Consider the following 27299-nt stretch of genomic DNA (forward strand, 5'->3'; position numbering starts at 1 on the left):
CTCCCTTGAAATTGTTGCATATTATCCTGGAAGTGTTATTGGAATGGGAGAGTGTTCAGTTTTAAGAGATTTGGACATACAACAAACGAGATGACCAGAGTTGCAATAAATGGACAAATTCCAGATTTTGATCTGACTGGATTTGGATGTATTGATTCGTTTTTGCTCATGGAAAGTCTCCATTTGATTGTGTATGTTTTGTTTGGTCATCATTTGTCAGAACAAAGTAGTGCTATTACGATATATGCTTGATGCTGGAAGTTTAGTATCGTTGGTTATAAGCGAAGTAATAATATCATATCGTCCACAGAAGCAAGTGTTGTTACCAAAACCACATCCCGTCGCTGAAATGTCTTTTCTCAACGAAATCTTTGAGCGTAACCCCGATGAAATTAAATATGAAAATAAACTTGCAAAGGATCTCGACAGAAAAATAATTGGAAAATTTACTCAGAGTGGTTCATGTGATCATAAACGTCATTGCACAAGATTAATCATCGACAATGTCGAACTCGATTTATAAGTACTGTTACATCAGATAAAGGCACATTTATAAGACAGAATAATGCTTATTTGTCAGACGGAACTAAATTAGGAACAATTGTGTGATATATTGATGGTGACTCACCACGGTTTACTCATTTAAAATCTTCGATATTAGCGCATGTTTCGATAAATTTATTATCGATGATAAACAGATTTCATGATACCGCGGTTAGAGTTATCACCGATTCATTTGATGTGAATACAAATGTGCGGATTTGTTAAAGATTGGTACCGATGTATCATGGAGCGAATGGAGAATAAAGCGAGAAAAGATACTCAGTTATTCTGTATCCGCCGACGTTGAATCTAAGGATATTTATTATAAAAATAGTTTTACAATTATCATCAGCACCATCGGTATATTATCCCGTGGCAAGACATAAAAATGTTTATCTTAAGATATGTGGTAGTTCTGGTAAAACAAAGCGTGAGATTGAATTATTTCGGAATTTTGATATGGTTTAGATAGACTCGCCAGAGAGATGAGCGAGAGTGGGGTGAAATCTCATACTTATCACAGCTTCTTTAGATGGAAAGGAGATGCATGATTCCTGCACGAATGGGTGAAAATATATTGCTAAGATCATTATCTGGGATGAAATATGCACGGTGTCGCTAGATGTGTTAAAATATTTCTTGATTGGTTATTAACTCGGAATACTGATGTAATAATGTGTGATGATCATGGTCAACCACCATCTTTCGTTGGATCATGTCCACATGAATGCCTGAAAACATTCGTAGATTATTATGAAGAAATAAATGATTACCGAGCGCTTAATCCAATGTTGAAAGAGATTAAGAAATTAATCAGATTACAACCAGACAAGATCCAGCGTGAAATAATGCGTGAGATAATTCCGGAAATATCTATAAACGATTTTTGGAATTTATGAAGTCGTGATGATTTGATAGTTGCAAGTCGGAAGATATTTCATGATTCACTTCAACAGCAATTATTTCTGTTGCATAAAGAAAAGTTTTTAGATCTATCTGTACCATTATGTTTTCGCCCAGCAGATATGCAACGGCAAAATATCGACGTTGAAATTCAAGGACAGGGTGATAAATGAAATCATGTGTAAAATGATATTGTTTTAGTTCCTGTAAGTGCTGTTGAGGGTGCGCTAATTATGGATAAATCTCCATGAACGATAGGATATACTATGACGACTCATTCGTCACAAGGAGTAGCTGTTTCTGTTACAAATATTTGGATTGTTGTTGATCGTATTAAGTGGTCAAATTTAGTTTATCTGGCAGTGTCTCGAGTCAGAAGAATATCCTAGTAGCGGAGGGTTATCACAGATTTTACAGTAAATAATAATAAAACTACTAGCAATGGCGATGATGCAGTAAAGAAAAATTAGCTGGTTATAAGCGACGTGACAACAAATATGAACGTGGCATGCTTGATCAATCGCATTTATTGGATACTTTCCAGGTCTTCGGTTGATCTTTCTCATCAAGTCTGATATCAAGTCGGGTTCCAGGACGTTCATTTTTCCAGTAATTATTTGTTGCGACGACAAGTACTTTAATTCTTCTAAAAACGTTTATTAACAACCTGCACGCATGTGCTGATTATATACCTCTCATACAAAATATTATGCCGACACACAAAACACACACACACACACACACACACACACACACACACACACACACACACACACACAGAGACACATTGTCCAGATTGTTCAAGTATACATCAGTGTTGGCAACACTTTGTCGGCCGTATGATACGTTTGGTTTAGCAATTATGTCGTTGGTGTCATCATTGATGTCGACTACACGTTACAGTGTGCTGCTGAGGTAGGTGAACTTGTCCACTGCCTCAAAAATTTGATTCATTACAATGACGATAGGCGGTATATTCGGCTTTCTTTGTGCAGGTCGGTGCGTCGGATGGTACTTATCGTGAAACCGAAATTGTCACAAGCTGAAGAGAAATGGTCCAAACTGTGCTGCACGTCAGAATACTAACTGGCGTGCAGTGAACAGTCGTCTGCAAATAGGAAATCACGAACAGTAACTTCCAGTGAGTTCGTCTTTGCCGGTAGTCTTCCGAGATTAAACAGCGTACCGTCAATCCCGGAAAACGAGGTCCATTCCAGTGTTTTAGGCACGGAAGTCATTAGTAAGAATGATGGGGAAAATCATACTTAAGAGGGATGGGTCCAACACACAGCCTTGCTCAATTCCAATTGTGACCATGAATTATTCAGATGACTTAACGTCAACCACAACAGGAGCGATAATGATATAGCAGAACCATCGCGATGAATTTCCCCGGGCAAACAAATTTCACCATACTGTTCCTAACCCCTCCTCGGGAGACAGAGTCAAAAGCTTTTATCAGGACAATGAATGTGATATGCAGGTTGGAGTGCTGTTCCTGGCAATTCTCCTGGAGCTGACGATCTGATTTAGTGGAAACGATGCGTTTGGATGTAGTTGAGTACACAGTCACTGAATGATATGCAGTTCTTTCGACATTGTAGGAGTTTGTATCAATTATATCCAGCTGCCACACAGTTGTTCAACAATGCTTGTTTCATATTCTCCTGTTTGAATTTGGTGACATTAAGCCTTTTGGGACTTGTGGAGGGCTCCTAGGTTGGATCTGGATAGTGAATTTGTTTAAGCTGAGCCTAGTAGACAGTCCAACATTCTGCGCTTTTCGCGGCCATCGCCACTCGGACATCCTGCCTTTTTCTTCTCCTGATAATGACTGTCAGTGAGGTACCCGTGTATGAGCGTCTTGTTGCGGTTCTGCATGAGTAATACTCTCTTGATGATTAGGGGGCTATGTTCAGCCCATTTTTAAGTAGGAGTAGTCCATGTTTGTTTCATTTGCCAAGTCCATTTATGCCAAATACGACAGCCCCTGTCTGGCGATATGTACCAGCTTTAGTGTTTTAGCCACCAAGCATGACGAGCTTGCATGCCTTTGGTACATCTGCAATAAGAGACTCTAGGTCTTCATAAATTTGTCTTTAATCTGCTCTGGGTTGGTCATGGTCGGTGTTTAACCACTAATGCTATTTCCAGACACCGAGAGTGCCATTTGCATTAGTCTGTCATTCACGTCCTTTGGGAGATTTGAAAGACTGCTATCCAGCTGTGTTTTGATGGCAAATCTTACGCAAGCATCACGTCACTCCATTTTACTTCAACCACTTCAGAATAAAGTGTAGCCAGCTCCTGCTTCGCTGAGTTGTCCTTGCACGCTGGCCGAGTTTCACTTAGGACTGCCGTCTAAATTTTGTATCTGGACAGCTTTCTACCAACCAGTTGTGTTCTTCTGTCTGGTCTGTCAGCTGATGTTCTGTCCATAAATGTGCATACATTTAAGGCACGAAGCTTAGTTGCGTAACATTTGCTTTTTGGTTTAGTTTTAGAACGCTAAGATTGGATCCCGTCAGCCGCGTTGTGATGACGATGATATTACTACTACTACTTCTACTACTACTACTACTACTGCTAATAATAATAATAATGGGGACTTTGTATGGCGCCTAATCTTTAGAAGCTCTAAGCGCGTTAGAACATTAGGCAACAACTATAACATAAAAAACATATAATGATATGATTACAAAAAAAACAACAAATACCATGAAATTAGAAAACATAAAAATTATTTAGGGTAGGTAACATTATTAGGTCTTAAAGTTTGTTCTTTCAGTCGAAATAAGTGAGTTTTAAGAGCACTCTTGATTAGGATCACTGTGTCTTTGTGTCTAAGTTCAGTGGGCAATTTATTCCATGTTGCTGGGCCCTGGTATGCAAAAGAACGTTGTCCACTTGACGTCGTTTTCATAGTGTGAATAATGAGTATACGCTTATCAGAAGAGGAACGTAAGTATATTGCTGGTGTGTACACATGGGTGAGGTCGGATAGGTATGTTGGACTGGAGTCCGTCAGTGAAACGTAGCACAGAGAACAAATTTTGGGTTTGATTCTGGCTCGAATGGATTGCAAGTGTAGGGTACAGATCAGCGGGGAGGTATCCTCTGATGGAGCAGCCTGGTTTGAACTTTTTGAAGTTTCTGGAGTAGATATTGAGATGAACCAGACATAATTGAGTTACAACAGTCCAATCTTGAAATTACTAATGAACACGCAAGTGTTTTAGTGACATCAACTGAAAGATATTTGCGAATTGAACTGATACGTCTCAGCTCAAGATATACAGGCTTGCATATATTCATGATATGTTGATGCATTGTGAGAGTACTGTAGAGAGTAACACCTAGGTTTCGTACTTACTGTGTGAATTTAATATTGGTGTTGCTGATATTTATTGTTTGAGGTAAAGGATGGGAATGAGAAAGTCGTTGTGCTGTGATCAAAATGGCCTCAGTTTTATCATCATTCATCTGCTGCTTGTTACATGTCATCCATGACTTCACATAAGAAATGCACCTCTATACATCTTGGATGGTAGCATCAACTTGGGTGGCTAGATTTGTATGTGTGGGTGTTTTCAGAGTACAATTGCTGATACACTGGATGATGATCTATGACACTAGTGAACGGCTGAGTGTATAGAATGAAGAGAACAGGTCCAGGAACTGACCCCTGTGGAGCATGATCATGATCATTGTGAAGTTGAAGCAGGCAATGTTTAGGTCGCCTTTGCTAGCCGTCTCCTCCTCATGTTTTGGAGATGAGTAATGCTATCATAGACAAGGCTGCTCAGTCACACAAAGGGCTGTTTGCTTTGGTCCATTGAAACTCGACAATACGCCTCGAACGGCCTGTGTGCAGGTCTTCAGCTACGACTCCCAGTGTATCCACACCTGCTGAATTACCGATCGATCATCGCCACATGACTTGAATGACATGACTTGCGTATGAGTTGGATTTAAGTTAGGGAAAGCTGCTCAGAGTGTCTGAATAAAGTGGCACGAGAGTGTCGAGACGTCTAGAGACACGTCCAGATGCAGTGGATGGCCATCAGTTCCTACTTCATCTGAGCTGATGCCGTATGCTGTCCACGTAGCTCGTGCCCACTGCCTTCACAGTCATGGGATGAGTATATCTGCTTGGTCGTCTGATATATCTGAAAGTTCATTCCAGAAGTAGCAAGGTGTAGCTATCCATACTGGATCAACATTCGCAGTTAGTGCCGTCTCCTGTGTATTATGGTAGCACGTGATGCTCGACCTTCCCTAATATATTAAGTAATCACACTTTAGAGTCTATATGTATCATTTGAATGATTTCTTACCAGGTTGCTAAGGAAGCCATGCCATCGCCAAGAAGTCACTGCAGACCCATACTATAACACGTTGAAAGAAATTTACATACTACAATTGGAAAAAGCTGATATGAAAACAGGTTTTTCATATGTTTGCTATGGTAGAAACATCGCTACATGGGGAGTCACATAGGACAAAAACTTGATAATATATGGACTAAGAATTGTCCTACCAGGTTTTGTGCAAATTCTTTCGGCCCGTGTTGATAAGTCCACATTAGGTTTACCACCGGATTGATAATTAAAGCAGCCGCCTGAGTTTTGATAAGAACTACATAGTCATAGCATAACCTGAGAACATTCCACCTCAGTGTGAGTCAAATTGATCAAACGGCCAATGAGAAGAAGCTGAAAATAGCAGATTGAACTGAAGACATCAACCTGACGCAAGGCGAAACCATAAAGTCATTAAATTATTGATACAGGTCTCAATTAATTATTGGTTTTAAGTTTCGTTTCGAATGATAAATTCATACATGTAGTTAGTTTAGACTGCAAAGGAAAAAATGAAATGTTGCCAAAATAGGTAAGTATTAGATACACCTTCTGCGTCCAGCACCATTCATCATGAACCTGGCATAAAACAAGCCATTCCGCCTCCTTGTACCATCGTTTCTACCTGAAGCAGGCTGCAAAACATGGCCACTGTTTCCGGTTCTAGTGCTATCTTTTCGATTTTGTTTTTAATAACAGAGATATTTATGAACATGTAAAACAAACTCTAAACATATTTGTTTTTCATTGTTAGACTTTGTAACAAGATAACAGGGTTGGGGTGGGATTTATAACGAAACACTAATGATGGTTGATACAAAAGCAATGTTTATTGATAAATGACTCAAAAGAAAAAAATAATTATGATTAATACGTGCATTTATAAGATCCAATTGATGGACAGATTAACACAATTCGTACGAACCTCATAATGTTAACATAAATGTGAATACAAGTTTATGAACATGTAAAACAAACTCTAAACATATTTGTTTTTCATTGTTAGACTTTGTAACAAGATAACAGGGTTGGGGTGGGATTTATAACGAAACACTAATGATGGTTGATACAAAAGCAATGTTTATTGATAAATGACTCAAAAGAAAAAAATAATTATGATTAATACGTGCATTTATAAGATCCAATGGATGGACAGATTAACACAATTCGTACGAACCTCATAATGTTAACATAAATGTGAATACAAGTAAATGACTGTACATTGTACAACGACAAAGGTTAATGATTCACAGTAATTTCACACAACGAAAATAATGATGTGTTTTACTAATGTATTAAAAATAAATGATTCACTCAAAAAGTAAAAATTGATGTACTTTACTCAAATAGTAAAATAATGTAAAAATGGGACAGATATCATAAAATATATCTTTACAGTCTCAAAACACTGGGCATAATCAACCCTAAAATTAGCCCACGGCTAAAATAATACATGTATGGAGTTATATAAAACACTCCGTCATTAGAATACTTGGGTACCAGTCACACTGGTCAATCAATCAGTCAGCTTTACAGGTGATCCCCAACCACAATTCAGTCACTTGATCAATCAGTCAATCAGCGCCACCAATCTTGCAGCACTGTCCTATCACGGGGTACTCAATCAGCAAACCATTGTTCAATCCATTCGACGGATGCTAATTAACTAGCTCTGTCGTCAGCTCTAAGGCTGATATGGTCATCTTTACAGCTGCTATCGTAATATCTGATCACTATGGTCAGCTCTATAGCTGCTATGGTCAGTTTTTATGGTCAGCTCTACAGCTGCTATTAGGTCAACTCTGATCAGCTGAAAATAAATCTTACACTGTGTACTGAGAGCATGTAAGATAACACTTGACGATATATGGTAAGATATACAAACTGCATTATCGGCACAACATTTCAAAAGCAGAAGTGAACCTACCTGTACCCTATAAGAATCAGATGGCACTAAAGGTTTCTTAATAAAATGCAACTTTATTACAAATATAAATCCCCTGTTAAGTCACATACAAGAATAGAAAATATTTATATTATATTAGGCTAGCCGGAGCTACATAGAAACTACACAAAACTAATCGTGTTAGTACAATAGTTAGAACCTATAATATACACAAGAAATTAATAAATAACTCACATACTATTACAGATGGTTATCTGCAAGTCCTTAAGTAAACTGCTCACTGACGAAACGTTTCCGTAGTGCAATGTTTGCTTGAGACGGTGAGGTATTTATACACAGACGACGTAGCCCTACATCATCTGTGCCCTTGACGAATATCGGTTTATCCCATCTGAAGCACTTCGCACGTGCGGGTTAGGCTGAACTGAACTCACTGTTTCAAAATATTGTGCAATGTAAATAAATCACCCTCAGGCAGACTTAATGGTATATTTTAATTTGCAGCCACTTAAATTCCCATGACCAAGTAAACTAATACTCATAGATAAACAGTCTACTGTTGGATAGATAATAACCATCGATATTTATGTCGGCATTAAATTGTCTCTGTGTGACTCTGCAACTGATATTCCTACTATATAAGAGATCCTTGCATACATGTGCAATTACAATGTTTAGATTAAATTTGAAAGGTCAGATCCTACGACATCCAATCTAGATTTAGCTGTTCACTCCTGCGACCGACGTACATGTAGATTTCACGGGAATAAGCAAGCTTTTTACGCAAGAAATGTTGTTATATAACAAGGACAAAGCAACACGGATTCAAGTAAATTAATTAATTGAGACTCTGAATTACATTATGCACCATAAAGAATTGCATACAAACAGTATAGGTTCATAGGTGTTCATTGGACAAACATCAACTGCAGCCTCTCTCATGAATTGTTTTGCTGCAATGGTCCAGATGGCAGGCACCATCAGGACCAATGTTATCTCATCTCATGAGAGGTGCCCACTGGCCAGTCGATCTTTGCTGTTTTTAACATGTCCTCTTTCAAATAACGAATAAGAAGGGAGAAGATAATTTTTGCTGGCAATGATTTTGTGTTTCGCCATCTAGGTCCATATTTCTATCAAATTCCTGTGGATAAAACACGTCTGTGGAGATGATTTCTAAAGCAAAACCTCAAAAAATATCATTAGGATATTTATGCACGATGTTATATTTTTCTGAACATAATAATGGTCTAAAACTGAAAAGATTATGCATCTAGAAATCACTGCCTAAAAGAGCAATGCGCAGGCGTTGACTGAGTTACAAAATAGTTAAGGTATGTGAGACCCGACATGACTAATATATATGCTGGGTTTGGAGCTGCGTGAAGAGAGACCTTTTTTATAATACCCATATAGTGAAACAGATTTTTTTATAGCCATATATCATTTAACGAGCAAGGATGACGATGATCGTCATCATCATATTCATGATCATCATCATAATTAGTTTATTGATTAATAAATTAATTTTCTTCTTCTTCTTCTTCCTGTTATTATTATCACTATTATTATTATTATTATTATTATTATTATTATTATTATTATTATTATTATTTTCGACCAAAGGCAACAAAGTTTAGGAAATGACCCTACATCTTTCGTCTGTTGCAGTTTGTCGGAGTACGTCCATCAAAAACTAATTTTCGTCATCCAAGAAAATTTGCTTCTCTGAAGATTTGAATAACGACTGGTAAAATTGCTAATAATTTGAATATACGGGACATACTAATGATGAGGAGCACATGTTCATATTCATGCGATAACCTATAGTTTGTTTGACTGAGCAAGTCAGCAAATAAGTCTGCATCATCAGCATCATTATAATTTTTTTTATTGTATAGTTATTATAGTGTTGGTTTTATAGTTGGTAATTATTATTATTAGTGATGTTATATTTGTTGCTGATTCAGTTTGTGATGATGTTGGTGTTGTCCTACCATTTTTCCATAAAGCATCATTCTGAAGCGACGAAAGTAATACCATCTTTTGTTTTCATTGTTGCCCTTAGATGCTCACTCAGTATATTTAGATTTAGCTTCTTAACCAAAGGAATCAAACGTTATCCCATCCCGTTTTATCAAGACAGTCGTCGGGGCCTTCATCGATACCACATATCCCCCAAACCACTGCCTTGCAAATATCTTCCTTGGATATGTATCGTATTCGTGTTCGAACGAGATCGCCCAGCCGGAATAAGTAGTTTGGAAACCTGTGAAGGCAACTAAGAGACCAGATTTTGATTCCTACAGAGTAAAAAAATGCAAGCATTTATGGCTGTTTAAAGTGCCAATAATTTTTCTTATTGTTTCAATAAATCAATTATTGTACACATAACATATTTATCATATATCTCTAGTTCACACTCTACTTTGGGTAAGTATTAAATGTGCAGATTCATAATAAGTTCACAAGACCACCTTATTTAAGGCACTAAATAAATGAATGAATATTCTCTTTGCATGTTTTCGTGATCTAGAATGAAATTATCCATATAAAACGTTTACTATTTTTGTTTATGTGGCAAAATGGTGGAAATCAACAACCTGTTGCACAAACAACGAAACGATAATTTTCTGTAGTTATATAAAAATACTGAAAGATTACGAAAAACGAAAATTTTATAAATATTTGTTAAATGTCCTTTATATGTTTTTGCTTCTTGCAGTAAAATACTCAAGAATAAAACCTATGATTGACATGTACAAGAGAATAACCAAGCATACCTGTCGATAATATTTTAAACATGTGGCGTTTAAATAAGTGCAGGGTAAAATCCTTTATTATGCAAATCAGTTCAAAGTACAAAAGCAGTCAGTGAAACGTTTTGATAAAAAGGAAGGAAAATAAAATCGATGGATTTGTTAGTTGTAAATTGTACAAATGGTCAAATGAATTTCATACATAAAGCGCTTGAGAATTCAAATGTTCTAATTTATTGCAGAAAACTTGTTTCATTCCAATATCCATGACAATAAATATGTTTTTGACACTTGATTTTATATATATATATATATATATATATATATATATATATATATATATATATATATATATATATATATATATATATATATATATATATATATATATATATATGCGTCTATTACCACTGTGGAACATATTACATGCAATGACTAAGGTAACCGGTGACAATCCAGCAAGCAAATACATTTCGATATACGCCATCTTATATGGTTATATCGATCAAATTTATGATATCTTTTTAATGCTTTAAAATAACATTTGATTGTAAACTTTGTCTTGATAATATCATTTGTCGAACTTACCATGTATAAGTAATGCAAGGCCTAAAAAATGATTGATTTGCTATCTTTTATCTGGAAAAAGGGCACAGTAACATTTTTAGCAAGTGAGATTCAAAATTAAGTATATTTCGTGCATGTTAGGTAACATATTTAAAGAAGGAACAGCTTATTTTATAAAATCAATCCATGAGTTTTCCATTGAAATTTTGTCATATGGATAAAAAGTTTGTCGTCCATAACCAGACAACTGAACAGCCGATGCCAGAGTCTGTAATTATATTAAATCACTGCAAAACTCCTACTTATATCTAATATTTTACACGGTTACTAATCGCTCTTAATATGATGGTGTGGCCCGTTTAGACATTCGTTCGATATTATATATACAGGTTCAAACATATAAACATATAATCGTGTATTGTGTGGAATAAACAACGGAACGAAAACAGTCTCATTCATCTGAGAAAGTTTCAAATACGACTTGTGTAAACAAGAAAAGAATTAAACTTGAATTTAAAACAAATTACCTATGAAATCACTACTCGTCAGCATATTTCGACCCGTTTTCAAACCCGACTAAAAGAGATGATATTAAAGGTAATTTTTTACTATTACATCTTCTAAGAAGAATATTGTGGGAAATTAATAGACACTATTACTTCTTAGATAATAACCTTTGTATCGTCTTAACAAGGAGCTAGACGATTGTATTATATAAATATTATGGTATGTTACGAAAAAAAAAGTCCTAATCCAAGTAACAAAATAGACCGAAAACAAACATTTGTTTTTGAAATTCAACAAATAATTTCTTTCCCTAGAATACAAAGTGAAAATTTAAATGGAATTTACAATATTGTGAATCAAGTCCGAAATTCAAGAGTAATTCGAATGAAATTCAGCAGCGTTCTGAACGAATTCCACTTTTGAATATGCTGATTTACCTATAGCCTGGAATAGTGTTTATGTACTAACAGTCTTGATGTAGCACAATGGTATTATCCAAAATGCCCTTTAATTGATTAACATAATTATTTAGTCTGCATTTAGTATTTTGCACTTTAAAAATTCCAGTGACTAATTTAAATAAAACAATCATGTAAATCCTCTCAAATTTTAAATTGAACACAACAATAAGACTGATTCTACTTTTGAAGTTAAGATATTAATGAGTAATTCCAATATAATCAAACTTAAAATTAAAACTGGTACCATTTGAGAACCAGTTAAGGATCCAAAGTTCATTTCCAGATGATTATAAGTTATAAACGATCTTATATCGATCGCCACTACACAAACGTTTCAATTAAACTGTAAGCAAAATTTGCTTCTAGAAAATTCTGAATTCAGAACCAGGGCTGTATTAAGAACTCAGATTGACTATACATGTTTATTATAAGTGATATCAGATATGTAGGCGCAACTCCTTCTCTCATTTACGTATAATGAAACTTAAATATATAGAATATATAATCATAAACAAAAGCCAACTCACAATGTAAACTAAATATACAGAACACCCTCCTCATACAGAAAATGAATGACTTATACAATACAAATTTTGTTTTCCTGTGTGCTTGCAGGCGAATGTTTTGGTTGTTGATGGTAGCACCATTTTTCTTTTGTCCATTAGGAATTTTCTCCCGAGCGAACTTCATGTCCAGTTGGTTGCTGTAGCCACTTTTCATTTGTTTCTGCTCTCTCATGTTGCTGTGTTGTAGTGTTTCACGATTTGGCCGAAGTATAGTTACATGTGGTATTTCTGTTTGTTTCCCTTCGCTTTGAGGTGCACGTTCTTGGGTTACAAGTGCAGCGCGTTTCTGTTTCTGTTGTTTCTCCAACTCACTTTGCCTCTCTTATTCACGTTGAGGTTCTTCCTCTGTTGCATATTCAAGGTCGGGGTCTCTAGGTTGCCGTTGTCCTGACAATTATTGTTGAGGTCCGTGCAGTTCCATATATTCTACCCATTAAGTTTCACCGTCTTAAGTTCTTCCGCCTATAAATGCATTACTCGTTTCTACATAATGAGCCCCCTTTTCGCTGATATATTGTTTTGTTCCAGTAAATTCCCTGAAGAACATTTTAGGTCATTCCTTATCCATCTGTTTATCACGTGTCTTTAACGGTAATGTTAACATGAGATCATTTCAGACGATGGGTCTGCGAAGAGCGATAACAATAAGAGTTTTGAAGATCGTCTCATTAGCTGTTTCAATAAAGTATTGAACCGGTGTTTGCATCTGCGACTTTTACTCTGGTGGCATGTCCGATATTCTGGCAACTAGCGCTTTAACTTCATCATTTACACGGGTGCATTTTACAAATACACCAACAGCTTCACCAATTCCATTTACGTCGTCTTTGTCTTCCTCAATTGGCAAGCGTGTAATAGTCTCTGCAGTTGCTTTTGTTGCTTTCATTTGACTATTTTACAAATTAGACTTCATTATCCAAATTTTCCCGTTAGCGCTGCTACTTCTGGTACCGTGCCCTTTTAATATCCGAAAGACATGCCGCAATTTTCTTTGTTGGTTTCGTCAGTGGTACAAATCTTTGTTTAAATCCCGTTGTGATGTCTTTTCGTGCAGTTTATCGTGATTGTAACATATCTTTGACTCGTTATTGACCTGTAATGATATAACTAAGTAACTTCTGGTGTTCACAGACGGTTTTACGGCGATGTTTTTGAAATGCTTCAATGATATCACAGGCAGGCATTTGATATCCTTGTTATAATTGTTTATTAGTTGTCTGAGATTCGTTTGTGTACATACCCGCATGATAATTACCACCAAAAACTGCAAGCTCTAGTCATGTCAATGATGAGAAAACTACACGGATGTTCAGTGATCCTTGCAATCATGTCACGAAGCTCATCCCATGAATGGTCATTTTGACATTAACTCCAAAATATCGTCAACATGTACAGTTGACATGGATTACTGTATGCACATTTGCGTATCGATGTGTCAAATAAATAACGTTAGTGTTTTCCTGTCTGCCTCCTGAAAATATCTACGCGGGATTGTTTTGGTGCTCAAGCATCTCATCGTGCTAGACTACAAGACTGTTTTCTTTTGCATCCAACTCGTCCATGTTAGGTGCTTCATCGATGGGGGAAAATAAATCGGTGGTGGAAGATTCTTTGTCGTTCAACGCTGTTTGAAAATCTTTTTAATCATCGTGACACAGATTATTATCAGCAAACGGCGCAATCAATACAACAGATCCTACTTTAACCGTCGTAAAATCATATCGAATAACAGTTGAGCTTTTCCTAATCCAGCAGGGGAAATGAGTAGTGCACGAGCCGAGTTACAAAAGATATCACCAGGCTTGGATGTTTTAGATGTTTCCTGCGCGGACAAGTCTTAAGATCGTTTCCTTTGTCGTGATGCCATCGAATAATACAATTATGTCTTGATATTGTGTGTGATGTCGCGCAACACACGTACCTCAAACCCATCTCGAGTTCAAACACATAATGGACGAGCAGCGTTTACTGAAACTTGTCATTGATATAGATTAAAGAAGTGTACATTCCTTGATGGAAGCAAAAGTTCCACATTTAAAACTATGTCGGCGGTAATGTACCCACTGCATTGACGATGTTACTTGCGACGACATGGGGTAAATACTCTCGTGAAATAACTCTCTCGATACAATTACTGTGGGCTTTTGACTTGAATCTAACAACCAAAGCCTGGTGAAGAACCCGTAAACCGTGTTAATTTTGCATGTTAAAAATATTGGCTTGCCTCTAAGGCATCAAAGGATGACTGTGCTCGTCAACGTTGAATCAATGCGATTAATCCAACACTCGGAGAACGAATCACAACATGGATCATCAAAGAAGGCATGAAAGCCAAAATTATTTTGGGTAGTGACCAATAAACGCAAAACATATTAATACAAACAAACACAGATACAAAACCCCAGATATGAACAACACTATAATACAGTCTACGTGGGTATCGGATAGTTAAGGCTGCCGTTGAAAAGTGAGCAGTTATGACAACGGTTACTCATGGTGTTGCTAAAGCATGGCTAATTAAAGAAACGGTATGGTACCTTTATATATTTATGATCTTGGAACGAAAAACCAACACGTTACCATTTCGGACCTGCTGACCTATTAGCAGTACAACCATCAAGCAGGATATTTGTGCGAGAGAAATTGCAAGTCGTCCCAGCAAATACGGACTTGATTAAAATATCTGTTTTGATGCACTATTACATCAAGTCAACGTGCATCGGGGAGCATGGATCCGGGTTCACTATTCAGCCCTAGGTTGGGTAAGCATAGGATATAACTTTCAAACCGAATTCAGCATTCAATCCCAGTTAAGCGCAGCTACCAAGAGCAAACACCTGACTTTCAAACCATGAGACCGGCCCTACGAGTTTGACAACTTCACGTCGAGTCTTTCAGAAGCCAAACGAAATACGATCAGCACTATAGCCCAGAGTGATAATGTTGATATAATTTTCTACAGGACACTCACGTAGAAGACCAGGTAGCAGGACGATACACCATTGGAGGCTTTGACTTCATCTCATCAACAACAGACTCCAAATTCGGCCTCGCGACGTATGCGCGTTGTGATATTACTGATGCCTCTCTAGTTTCCTACGCCAGATTCTGCGATATGATCCAGGTTAGAGGCTACAATATTACTACTGTCTACAAACCGCCAGTGCCCATGGGGAAAACAATATACTTCCTAACTCTCGAATACTCAGCCGTCGATATTGCCGACTTGCAAAGTCACTAATTTGAATGGGGCTAGTATTACCCTGAGGAAGACGAGGAACACTTGGTGGAGTGAGCAATGAAGAAGGACTTCCTTCAGACCCACGACTTCAATCAACGTGGCACTTTTCATTTTGCAAAAGGAGTAGTCACAGTACAGCTATTGGGTCTGATCCGTTCTTGACCATCCTTTACCAGTAAACCAGCTATAGACGACTTCCCACACAGTCAGCACAGACTGGTGCTTATCCATATTGGACTTCAACCACCGACCATAAACAGCTCTTCACAGCGGCGTTGGAACTTTCGCAGAGCAGATGAGTCTGCTCTCGCGCCAAGTATTTTCAATGTTTTTATCAATAACTCGCCTGAAACACATTTGCGAATGGTCATAGCTTGTGGAGGAACTGGGGAAAATAATAGACTTGTTCCAAAAATGGCGTCTAGAGCCAAGTTCAACAAACAGTCTCTCGTGCCATCCATTTTAGCATTGCAAACGCAAAGCGTGAGCTTGTTATCCTCCTCAATGGGCACCACACTAAAAAAGACCCGATACGAACATATCTTTGTGTGACGTAGGACAGATCACTGACATTCCATAACCACCTGAGAAAAACTGCATCAAAACAGTGCACTCGAAACAACCTACTCTGCAAACTGACTGGCTCAACCTGGGGTTCTGTTGCTCAGAATCTCAAGACATCAGGACTGGCCCTCTAATAATCGACAGCCGAGTATTGCGTTCCTGTCTGGGCTCGATCGTCCCATACCAAGCTGTGTGACGTCCTTCTCAACAAAACAATTTGCATAATCTCTGGAACACTGTCCTACTCCTGTATCATGGCTGCCGGTACTCTTCAAAATTTCTCCTCCGCATCTCCGTATCCAGAAAGCAACCACAAAACTGCTATCTAAGGTTTATGCCAGTGAGAAACGTCTACTGTTCATAGGCATCACCTGGCATCCAGCAGTCCGTTTCGCTTCGAGATATCAAATCTGGTTAGGTCCGTTGTAGCTATTTTGGCATGGAGTGATTAGTGGTCTTCAACCACTTCTTCCTATATGAGCCATCTGTCTGCCCTCCTGGCTTCAACCTTCCACATTCATGGACCACGCTGAATCGTTTCCAGACAGGACATGGTCGTTGTGCAGCCAACATTGTCCTATGGGGCCAGGCCACTTACTGTCCCTGTAGCTGTGGAGCTCTACAGACCATGTCATACATTGTGAACGACTTTCCACTAATAATGTTCTCCTGTGGACTACAGTCTCATTCCCTTGCTGGTGATGACGCTGGTAAATGGCCGTAAGAATACTTACAATGTTCATCGCATTGTGTCAAACTCACTTTGGTGTATCGGTACACATACATGGGATATTTCCGGCACCGTGTCATATTTTGTCGTGTGTGGGAATTCACGTTGGTCACGAAGATATTCTACGTACATGTCGTGCCAGATATGCCTTTTTGTACAACAAGCCGTAGAACACCTTTACCCATTTTAATGTTTTGGCCGGATCCAACCACGATTGAATAGATTTTGAGGTCGCAGCCCCACATTCGTCTTGATTGGTTTATCCGAGCATTTCATCCTTGAACTTACCAACAATCCATTTATCAACATTACTAAATTACGGAATTACGGATGTTCTTTCGGATAATCGCTGGTATCAAATTCATTTACTAAACTTCGTTCAGCCATATCATCGTACACATCATTGCATGTAATATGCATTAGTCGGTGTCATCTTTACTAAATCAAGGTAAACCAGTTTGATCTTGTTGTAATAAAACTCATACATGAGCAGCTTTAACAAATCCAGTATGGACATCAAATCATATATTGGTTTTGTGAGCTTTATTTTGAATATTTTAATGTGAACGGCAACAAGCCCAACATCAGTGTTTTTTTCCGGATTCAAATGTTGGATCGGCTATGAGCCTTCGAATGTTATCTTGGTTTTCATCACTGACAAGGGCGATCTTAATCTATTTCCTAATACAGCATTGTTCTTGAGTTCAAAGAAATCTTTCTCAAACTCATTTGTGGCGATTGTGCGCAGATCAGTATTCATTTGTATATCTGACTCCATCCAAGCGTGCTGATGAAATCCAAGCACTCGATGAATAATAGTTAAACATTTTACCAATCGCAAATATAACTACATATTTTGTGTCACGTGGAGTACACAATTGTCCTTGGAGCAAGTTTGGTGCATTAATTATGCTTGCGTCCGGATTCATTCGCAGATTTGCACTGTACAGGGACAACTACGTACCAGGCACCAATAACTCTTCGCGTGATAGGGGATAATCGCTGTGAGCGTGATGAAGTTGTTCCTGCATTCTATATCACCTTCAATGAAGTATTCTTGGTCGTTTCTGCTGTTGTAATTGCGTACGTAGTTTTGTAGATCAACATGTGCTAGACCTATCTACTGATACCACCGTCTGGTAACGGTTGCACCATTTCTCACCCCTATAGGTTATTGGCGTAAAGATACATCATGTAACTGCTAAGAGCAGCGGGATTATATCCGGGTGGGTTGTTTGTGCGATCGTTTCTGTGACTTGCCACGTGGTGAGCTCTCAATAGATAAATGTTGGTAATTATTGGTGAGCAAATTCCAACTCGATTTTGGCTTTTGACAACAACAAATCCCATGCATTCCCTGTGATGAGGGGTACTCTGCTGTTTCCAACTTGTACAACTGCATGGCAGTATGAGAAAAGTTTTCAAACCCATCAGCAACCAAAAACATTTCAGCGTGCAGATTCAAATCGTGACAATCACTGATGGTTTATTATACAAATGCGGACCAAACTCTGCACGCAGATAGTTGTCGCAAATTACTTCACGTGAGAACGATGAATGAAATGCTTGAATAGGAGGCAACTGAGTTTCAGCATATTTGTCCTAGTCGCTCAGGTACTCGTACGGATATACCCCTTTTCTCCTTTACAAGCCATTGTTTGAGACGCCAGCGCCTTGGCAATCGAGGGTTAATTTATACATTTTCCACCTTTAGGCTAGCTTGTTCAATGATGAATTCAGAAACTGTAACGAATCGATAAGCCGTAATAGACCCAGTTGAAATATCTTGCATTTTACCACGTGTGGAACACATCCTATTGATGATGTTGACATCGTGGTTAATGATTGTGCAATTTATGAAACACTAACTGAGATTACATTTTATTTGGCTAAATTCCTAATTTGTAATTTGCAAGCGTTATGTGCGGCTCTTATAAACGAAAAACTTACAAATGTTAGTGCAGTCATACTCATGTCTGCAGGTGAAGAGAGCTGTTGTCAAATCAATTACATTGTAACCTACTTTTTTTAGAAGCACATCAACTGAATCCAGGTCACAAGACAACATTGGTGGTTCAGTTCACCCGTTATACTCATCTATGAGATTCAATTCAAGTACTTGTGATTGTTATGCTTTTTTGGAACATAATCAGCAGCTTCACCAGCATCAGCAGATACAATACATTTTTGTTCATCCTCATTAGTAATACCATGACAGTTTTGTTGATTCTCCAACGCACCTAATATCGCGAGTATGTCAGCGTTTCTTGCATCTCTTGGTATTTGTATATTACACTCACTTGCAATTTGTTTCATTTGTTGAATCGTTGCTTTAGTGGTACCGTTGTTGTATTAATATCCGTTAATGAAGCAAGTTGATCTAGTGCAACTATGGGTCTCAATAATTCAAGTATGTTGCCTACTGACGTTAAGTATTTGCATTCCATGCTGCCTGTGAGGTTTAATTTTAGCTGATGCACAGTTGGCATGCTTGTGTAAGTGGAAAGTCTCCCTTTATTAGGAAGTACGTCAATAACTCGTTTTAAATTTTGTACTTTACCAGGATCAGACACTGCAATCGCTTCAATTCTAACTACTATTTCATTTTTTCGTATCGTTTTCATTTATCAATATGTCTGTTTCAGGTGTTTGTGCAGTCACAGGTATTCAACAGTCAAAAATGGTTGTGTCAATCCCTGTTTACGCGTGTGATAATATTCAGGAACAAGTCTATATGGTCGACAAAGCTGATTACCTGATTTCACTCCAATACCACATTTAAGACCGGACTAGCGGGGCCAGTGCCTGACACCAGCCAGTGAGTTCAACACTATTCGTATTGACATGTTCTGTCGCGGAGTTCATATATTCCAAGGCAACACTATCTGAACTGATTACGTCCTCATGCCATTGAACCTGTGTATGGATACGGGTGAGTATGGATACTCGTCGTTGCTGTTTTATCTCCTAATCTGCGTCAAACGGTGAACTGATATTAAGGCTAGGTAGATGGAGAAGTTTAACTTTACCGAGACCATTAGTTGATTTTATGGTAATTTTAAAATTTTAAATCAGGCTTTCTCAAATAAACAGGCTTGTTATTTTTTGACTCAGCATAAAATGTCGCAAACGTACATGTAAATTCTTTAGCAAACGCGGATAAGATAAATTCCAAGTCACTATCAACCTAATGTAACTCAAATGACCGATCGCTGAGTATTACACCAACTCGAATGTGACTAGACTGTACACGTTAGCACCCAGTAACATCAACTATATTGGAACATTGGTAAATTTCCTCAATAGGTTTTGGTTCATTGATTTTAGTACTCTCTTCTAAATATTGTTTCCTGTTCTTGAATTGCTGATCCTCTGTGTCGTTGTACAATATTTCGCAAATATACTGAAGAGTGGTGAGTTTGGATTCCAGTGTTATATTAATACCCCACCCACCCCATAAACCCAATTAGTTTAATTGATTTGTGATTTTCTCGTGAATATCTGTATCACTGCAGCTAGAACATTCTCTCAAATAGTCAGAAAATTCATAGGTGTAACCCGCCTCTATCAGATATGATGTAGTAGGTGATGTATTCAACTTTAGAGTCTTCATTTTGTTATGGCACAATATATAATACGTTTTGTATCATTTTCTGCTTACATGGTTAACCAATCGTGCATCGTTACTATTCAAAAAAAATTCCCAAGTTATGTTCGGGTCATGTATTTGAAAACACTTTTAACATGTTTTGAATCTCTTTGATAACTGAGTATGATGCATTCACACGAAACAGTTATCTGTTTTTTCTGCTACATGTTTTACGTGCCAACCGTTTGCTAGATTAACCCCAGTAGTAGAGATCACGTCCATTCCTTCAAAGGTTTGTTAGCGTCGATCTGAGATTTGTCTCATTATATATATATATATATGTCGTGGCAATTCTTTAATTTATGTTCTCACAGATAAAATATTTTTCTGCTATTGAACATAGTCCCAACCTGCATTATATTTTTTCTGGAAAAATGTTCCTGCCCACAGGTCAAGCTACAGTAGAATCATGAATAATTAGTGTATACTGTTTTCTGAGGTAGTAAACACATTTAATAGTTTATAAACAATGTCTCAGTTCAAAGATATATCAGATCATGCATTTAACATGGGAGCTAAACTATCATATGGAACCCTCTGAAGAAATGTTACATAATTATACAGCCGATGTCACAATCTGTGGTGTTATATGGATCGACATGAAAATATTGACACTGGATACAAATTTTCCAACACGATTTCCGTACATTCTACCCAGTTTATTACTTTTTATTGGAACAATTTTTCAGATTTACTAATTACAGGTGGTTACATATGTTGGCGTGATTGTTTCTAAGACTCTGTTGTTGGAGGGTGAGGGTGGCCGTATGAGGGTAATTAATGTGCCTGTTGAAAATTCCTTTCCGAATTTGTTATGTATTTAGATAACAATGTCCTATCACGCAAAGAACGTTGGCCTTAGTGAAATACGCAATAAAAAAAAATATTTGTGGACACCCAATGAACTTTTTCCAACAAAATTAACTGGAAATGCCCCGTGCGATTGAACAAACCAGAAACCGCTCAGCGTAATACAGCTAAACAAAATAAGACTTAAATGGTGCTAAAATGATCAAAGTCACAGGTGAAACAAATACAAAAGAATGGTGAAATATTTCAATTTATTTCATCAATTCTAGCGTTGTTCGCAGAAGCGGCTCCAGTAATTGCAAAAGCTGCAAATTTAGGGACTGTCGAAACTGGATCCGGGTGGCGCTGAAAAGGCGTTTGGTAGTCGTATACGAATATAAAAGGAAAAGGTCGTCTAATAGCCTCAGACAGATGTCCTCGTTTAGACACGATTCAACACTTTAAAAGGTCACGCATCCTTTGACAAATGTTAATTAAAGCGCAATGGTAAAATCAGTCAAGCATTTTCGTGAAGTCTTTATGCGAAATGAGGTTGTGTCCATGGTGCCACATGCCGTTATTTGTCTTAAAGATGAGTTTGTGGAATTTACGGAGGGTGTATTCCAATTGGCAGTATTGATGGTGAGGATGTTTCACCTCTTGACGAATATCTGCGTCACAGTTGTATTAACATACTATGATATACACTGAAATACAATATTGTTAACGGTCATATAGACATTGACGAATGTAACTACTCGTATGTACCAATACCAACTTTTGGTCAACTTGGTATCATCGCAAATTCAAACTCACAAGCTTTGCTGCAACACTAGGTACCGCCACACTTAGGGATTGTTTCTACAACGACGAAGTGGAATTTGCATCTGTATTCATTCGGACAGAGTCTGCCAGTTGTGCAATGTTTCCTCATGAATTGTATTATTAATAGAAAAACTATGATTAATAGAAAAACTATGATGGACACTGAATATTACGGACGGAAAAAAATAGTCGAAACGGAGCGACTGTCGCAAGATGGAATCACAAAGAGAACCGCGTTGATCATGAAATACACGCACGGCTGTTTGGTTGTACATACGGGCTGTTTGGTTGTACATACGGGCTGTTTGGTTGTACATACGGGCTTGTCGCGGCAACAACCGTTAGTCTTCTCGTGGCTAGAATAGCAACCGCAACAACTATTATATATCAATAAAAGTCGAGTAAAACAATTTGTCATAGGCGGTATTGCTCTGAGTCACTATAAGATTCTGATTGATTGCCTAGACATTTAACTTTCGTTAATTATTTATGAATAATCAAACGTCATCTGGATAGAGGCTGTGATGTATATGAAACTTAAAAGGCAAATCGTCCAGAATGGCACTACTAATGTAGTACCAAAAGTATAGTCTTTTGCTGTCATGTAGGTCTTGACTTATACATGTCATTTAATTTCATAAAGTGCAATCCATGTTAATTTCAAGTAGAACTGTACCGATATAGACAGAAAAATGCAACAGTGTATTGTTCTGAGTCAAAGGAGTGAACGAATTTATGTATTAAAAAGTTACATAACTATATAAGAATAGAGTGTATAACGTTATCTTTCTTTTGATATTGATATCAGCACAATATTAAATGTTGATTTTAAATAATCGCGGCAGAAAATATATATTGCGTTCTAACAAAACACTGTTACAGCTATCTTCAACCTTAACCTACATAATTAAGGCTAGGTGTCTTGTCATATGCCAAATTTATCCCTACTGTTGGTTTCATTTTAATGCTCAACCGACACTGGGAACATTATTTTCATATCAAAATGGAATGATATATATCTGATAACTCTCTCTATTTCTTGTGACCGATTTACTGACTGTTGTATAAACGTTCATGCCATCAAAATATGTATAAGACAACAATCTGGAAAATAAAATCTTAAAGGAAAATTAGTAAAACTATCTCTGTTTCCGCAATAAACCTATTATGTTGAATCATGATATGGTTTCAATCTAGAGGAATGATTTATTAATGCCCAGACTACACTTTATGTTTAATTAAGCACTTTTGTTTGTATGCTTAAGGTAAAGTGGTCTTTACCCAGATTGAAATATACAAATACTTAACGTCACCGTCCTATTTTGGTCAGCGATTGCGGTGGAAAGCTAACATACAGCATCAACTAATTTTTAATTTCATTTCAACTCGATACGCACTCCTCTAATAACACCACACTAGAATAACTGTTTTAATATTCAAAAGCTTTTACTTCATGGTAAATCCAATGAAATGAATAAATGTCCAAGTCCTTTAACATTCTCATAATATCCCGTCCATTCACATTATCCAGTCATAACACTATCTGTTTAATGCTCAGTGCCAAGCGAAGCAGCTGCTATTACAATTTCTATAAGTCTTTGGTATGACTCGGCCGGGTTTCGAACCCGCGAGTTCCCGTATTCCTTAGCGGACTCTCTAACCACTTAGGCCACCGGAGTGGTCAACTGTATAATGAAACGATGCTTATCTATGTCCTTCATATACTCACTAAATACTCAGCAGACTCACTAGAATATAATTACAGGTATTCGAATTATTTTATGTTGTGAAAAACGTAAACAGCCAACAACACTTTAATAATTCAACTTAGCAATTTGATCTTCATTTATGAATATAAAGAGTATTTCCTAATACACGTAAAGAACATAAGCCAATTACAGAATCTTAGAATTAAAACTGTCATTAACCACATGGCTAAAATACTATGCTATAAAAAGAATGTATGTGATAAAGTTATCCTTAACAGTGTTGTATCAAAATTACAGTCAGTCGTGTAGCTGAGGACAAGATTACATGCACCATATATTTCCGTATAGTACAATCCACGAACCCTTAATGAACACCTGTTAGATATGAAAATTATTGTATTGTCATAGTACATAAATATAACGAGCAGGGTCAGGTTGTAACGTCGGAAACAAATATTTTTTTTTTAACTACTCCCTAAATATTTCATAAAACACTAGTCTGTTGTATCTGCTGTTACTTAAAAATTCTCAAATTTTTCAAATGTTTACAGTCTGAAATGATTAATGACCACTTTAGCATATTTGTAATCAGAGGCGTAGCTATGATATTTTGCGCCCGGGGACGAACTATAAAATTTGCGCCCCAGCCCCCTCCCCGTTTAATCACATTTTTGAATATTACCCTTGTTTACTTATTATAATGTAACGTTGTAAGCCTCATTTTGGCGCACCTGTACCTTGGCGCCCGGGGACATATGTACCCCCTGCCCCCCCCCCCCCCCGCTACGCCTCTGTTTGTAATCGTCATTTGATATACTTTGACCTCTAACTGATGCGTAAAATCTATATTTTAGTTGTATAGTTTGTTTATGAAATCCTTCAAAGATGTTGGTAAGGGTAAACATTTATCCTCACATATGAACTAAATATTTTCAAACTGTTTTAGTGTCTATGTACATTTGTGATAACTTAAATCTTTAGCCAACTTTTCAGCTGATTGTCCCATGAATTGAAACATATATATAACATAAATGTCCTTTGAACTGTTATTCATTCTTCAAAGCATCTTTCAAAGCCCTCACCTGCGAAACGCTTTCTGAATTAAATGTTTTTTGTCGTTTTTTTTATATGAATTTTAAATATTGATTTGCATCATTTGTATTCAATGTCTTGATGAACATATCACCGTCGTAACCTGACAAGTTGTCAATTAATTAACAATGGTAAACATTCATTTGATATTTATGATTCAAATTTCATTCATTATGTGATAGACACATATCACTGAGTGTTAATAATTCTTGATTGTGTACGTAATATAGTTGTTTTCTTCTTCTCATAAATGTAATTCAAACAATAAGTAGAAATAGGTTCCGGCTGTGGTGACAATTGATCTGTGATAAAAAAACTTTTGAAAACTCTTATATTCCAATATATCGACACATTTTATTTTTGGTTTTTGCTTTTACTTTTATTCTTTCATTTTAGTTTGGGGGTAGGGTCGAATTTACATCATCAAGTTAAAATATAGCTGATATATGGACATATATTCTTTTCCCATCTGAATAATTCCAAGATGATCGATGCACCTTCTCTCCATACCTCTTTCTTCTCCTTATAATATTTCATAAAATATACAGATATAATGCTCAGTTAAAAAATCCCAATCTTCTGTATTTTCACAAGATATAAATAATGAATGCATAAATCTAAACTATATTATGTAGATCTATCTACATGTTTACTTGGTGTATTCAATATGCTGTCTCCTAAAAGGAATTGTGTGAGTATACATGTGTTTACGTTTACATAATCATTTTCGTTCTAAACACAGTCATCTTTTATATCCATTATTAATCTTCAATCCTATGCCATTTATACTTTCGCTTTTAATATGTCCGTATTTTCAACGTAACATGTTGAATAAACGTTCAAGGCCATTATTAATTTGTACTCTGTTTAATACGTTAATTGGAGTTGTACTGTTCTTTAAACATGTATTTGCGCGCTCTTCTTTGTTAAGTTTCTTTTTTGTTTTTCTGATAAGTTTTGCAAATATGGTTCAATATTATTTAAAGATTCGTTAAAATCTTGACTGTTACAGCTGTAAAATAAATGCTCTTTTAAACGTATCCCACATGAATGCGTAATTTTGTGTTTGATCATTATGTTTAAATTTTGCTTATTTAAAGTCTCTGTTCTCTTCCATTTGAAATATTCATTAATAAACTGATGATGGGTTCTTTTTGTCTTGGTTTTAGATTAACTATCATAGGAATCATAATTTTAATTTATTTAGTGCAAGAAAATCGATATTAACTTTTCTATGTTTATTCATTTCACAGTATTTCAACATATTATTCATTATTTTGCAGACGTATTTAAATATTGAAAATTTGACCTTCATCATATACTATTGCATTTTCGTGTCTGCCTTTATCAGGCGAAAGCCATCTCTGGTGTTTTTGGTGCATTTGGTAGACTCCGTAGACAGAATTCATATAAGTGTTCTCCAATTAACTGCTAGGATTGTTGTTTTGGTTCTGAGCGTCAAAACAGCCGTTTTGAAAGCTGGAATTCACGAAATTTCTTTGTTGCTGGTTTTAGTAGGTTGGACAACCTTATGTGTCTGCGTAACTGAAAATCTGAAGCAGATCTGTATTGCACATTGTGAGAGTTATTGTCAGTTTTCTTTTTCATTTTCCAGTTATCGAAAGAATCGTCTAGAAATATTGTCGCTTGCGAAGGAGAGGGAGTCCGTAAAAAATATTGTTATCCAACAGGAGACAATAATACACAAGAAAGTATGAGTAGTTCCATATATCGAAGTTTAAAATAACAATAGTATATAGTACATTTCAATGAATTGGGGTAAATTTTGTTTCTTGTATTTTTAAATATAGGTGAGTCTCTCGCATCAATGTGTGAGATAGCACCAGTGTACCAATGCATATCACATTCCAAAAAACCCACTAGCATCTTTGCTTTAAAACAAAATATATTAGAGAAAAGTTCTAATGTACGAATATGACTTTTAAGGTATTCAGGAATAATAATCTGGTTTAATTCGAGCAAACTAGTTCAGGACCCACTTATACATACACTACTGATATGGGTATATGTTCACCTTTGTGCATTATACCCGTTGGATAAATAGGAGGTTTGAATTACCCTAACCAGACGACATCATATGACAATAACATGTTAAATCTAGGTATT

At 36.8% G+C, this 27299-nt stretch overlaps 1 protein-coding gene and 1 long non-coding RNA gene across 2 annotated transcripts in view; both read left to right on the top strand.

Moving 5' to 3' along the window:
* Window positions 1-27299, top strand: part of LOC149800295 (uncharacterized) — a 288953-nt gene that overhangs the window by 23751 nt on the left and 237903 nt on the right. The window lies entirely within an intron of this gene.
* LOC149800297 (uncharacterized) overlaps window positions 19775-27299 on the top strand; it is a 177324-nt gene continuing 169799 nt past the window's right edge. Inside the window, exon 1 of the long non-coding RNA XR_016421357.1 lies at window positions 19775-20040. This is a non-coding gene — a long non-coding RNA (uncharacterized LOC149800297). The remainder of the gene's footprint in view (window positions 20041-27299) is intronic.

The sequence above is a fragment of the Sinohyriopsis cumingii genome, chromosome 5 (genome assembly GCF_028554795.1).
Source record: "Sinohyriopsis cumingii isolate HCF-2022 chromosome 5, ASM2855479v2, whole genome shotgun sequence".
Taxonomy (NCBI): Eukaryota; Metazoa; Mollusca; class Bivalvia; order Unionida; family Unionidae; genus Sinohyriopsis; species Sinohyriopsis cumingii.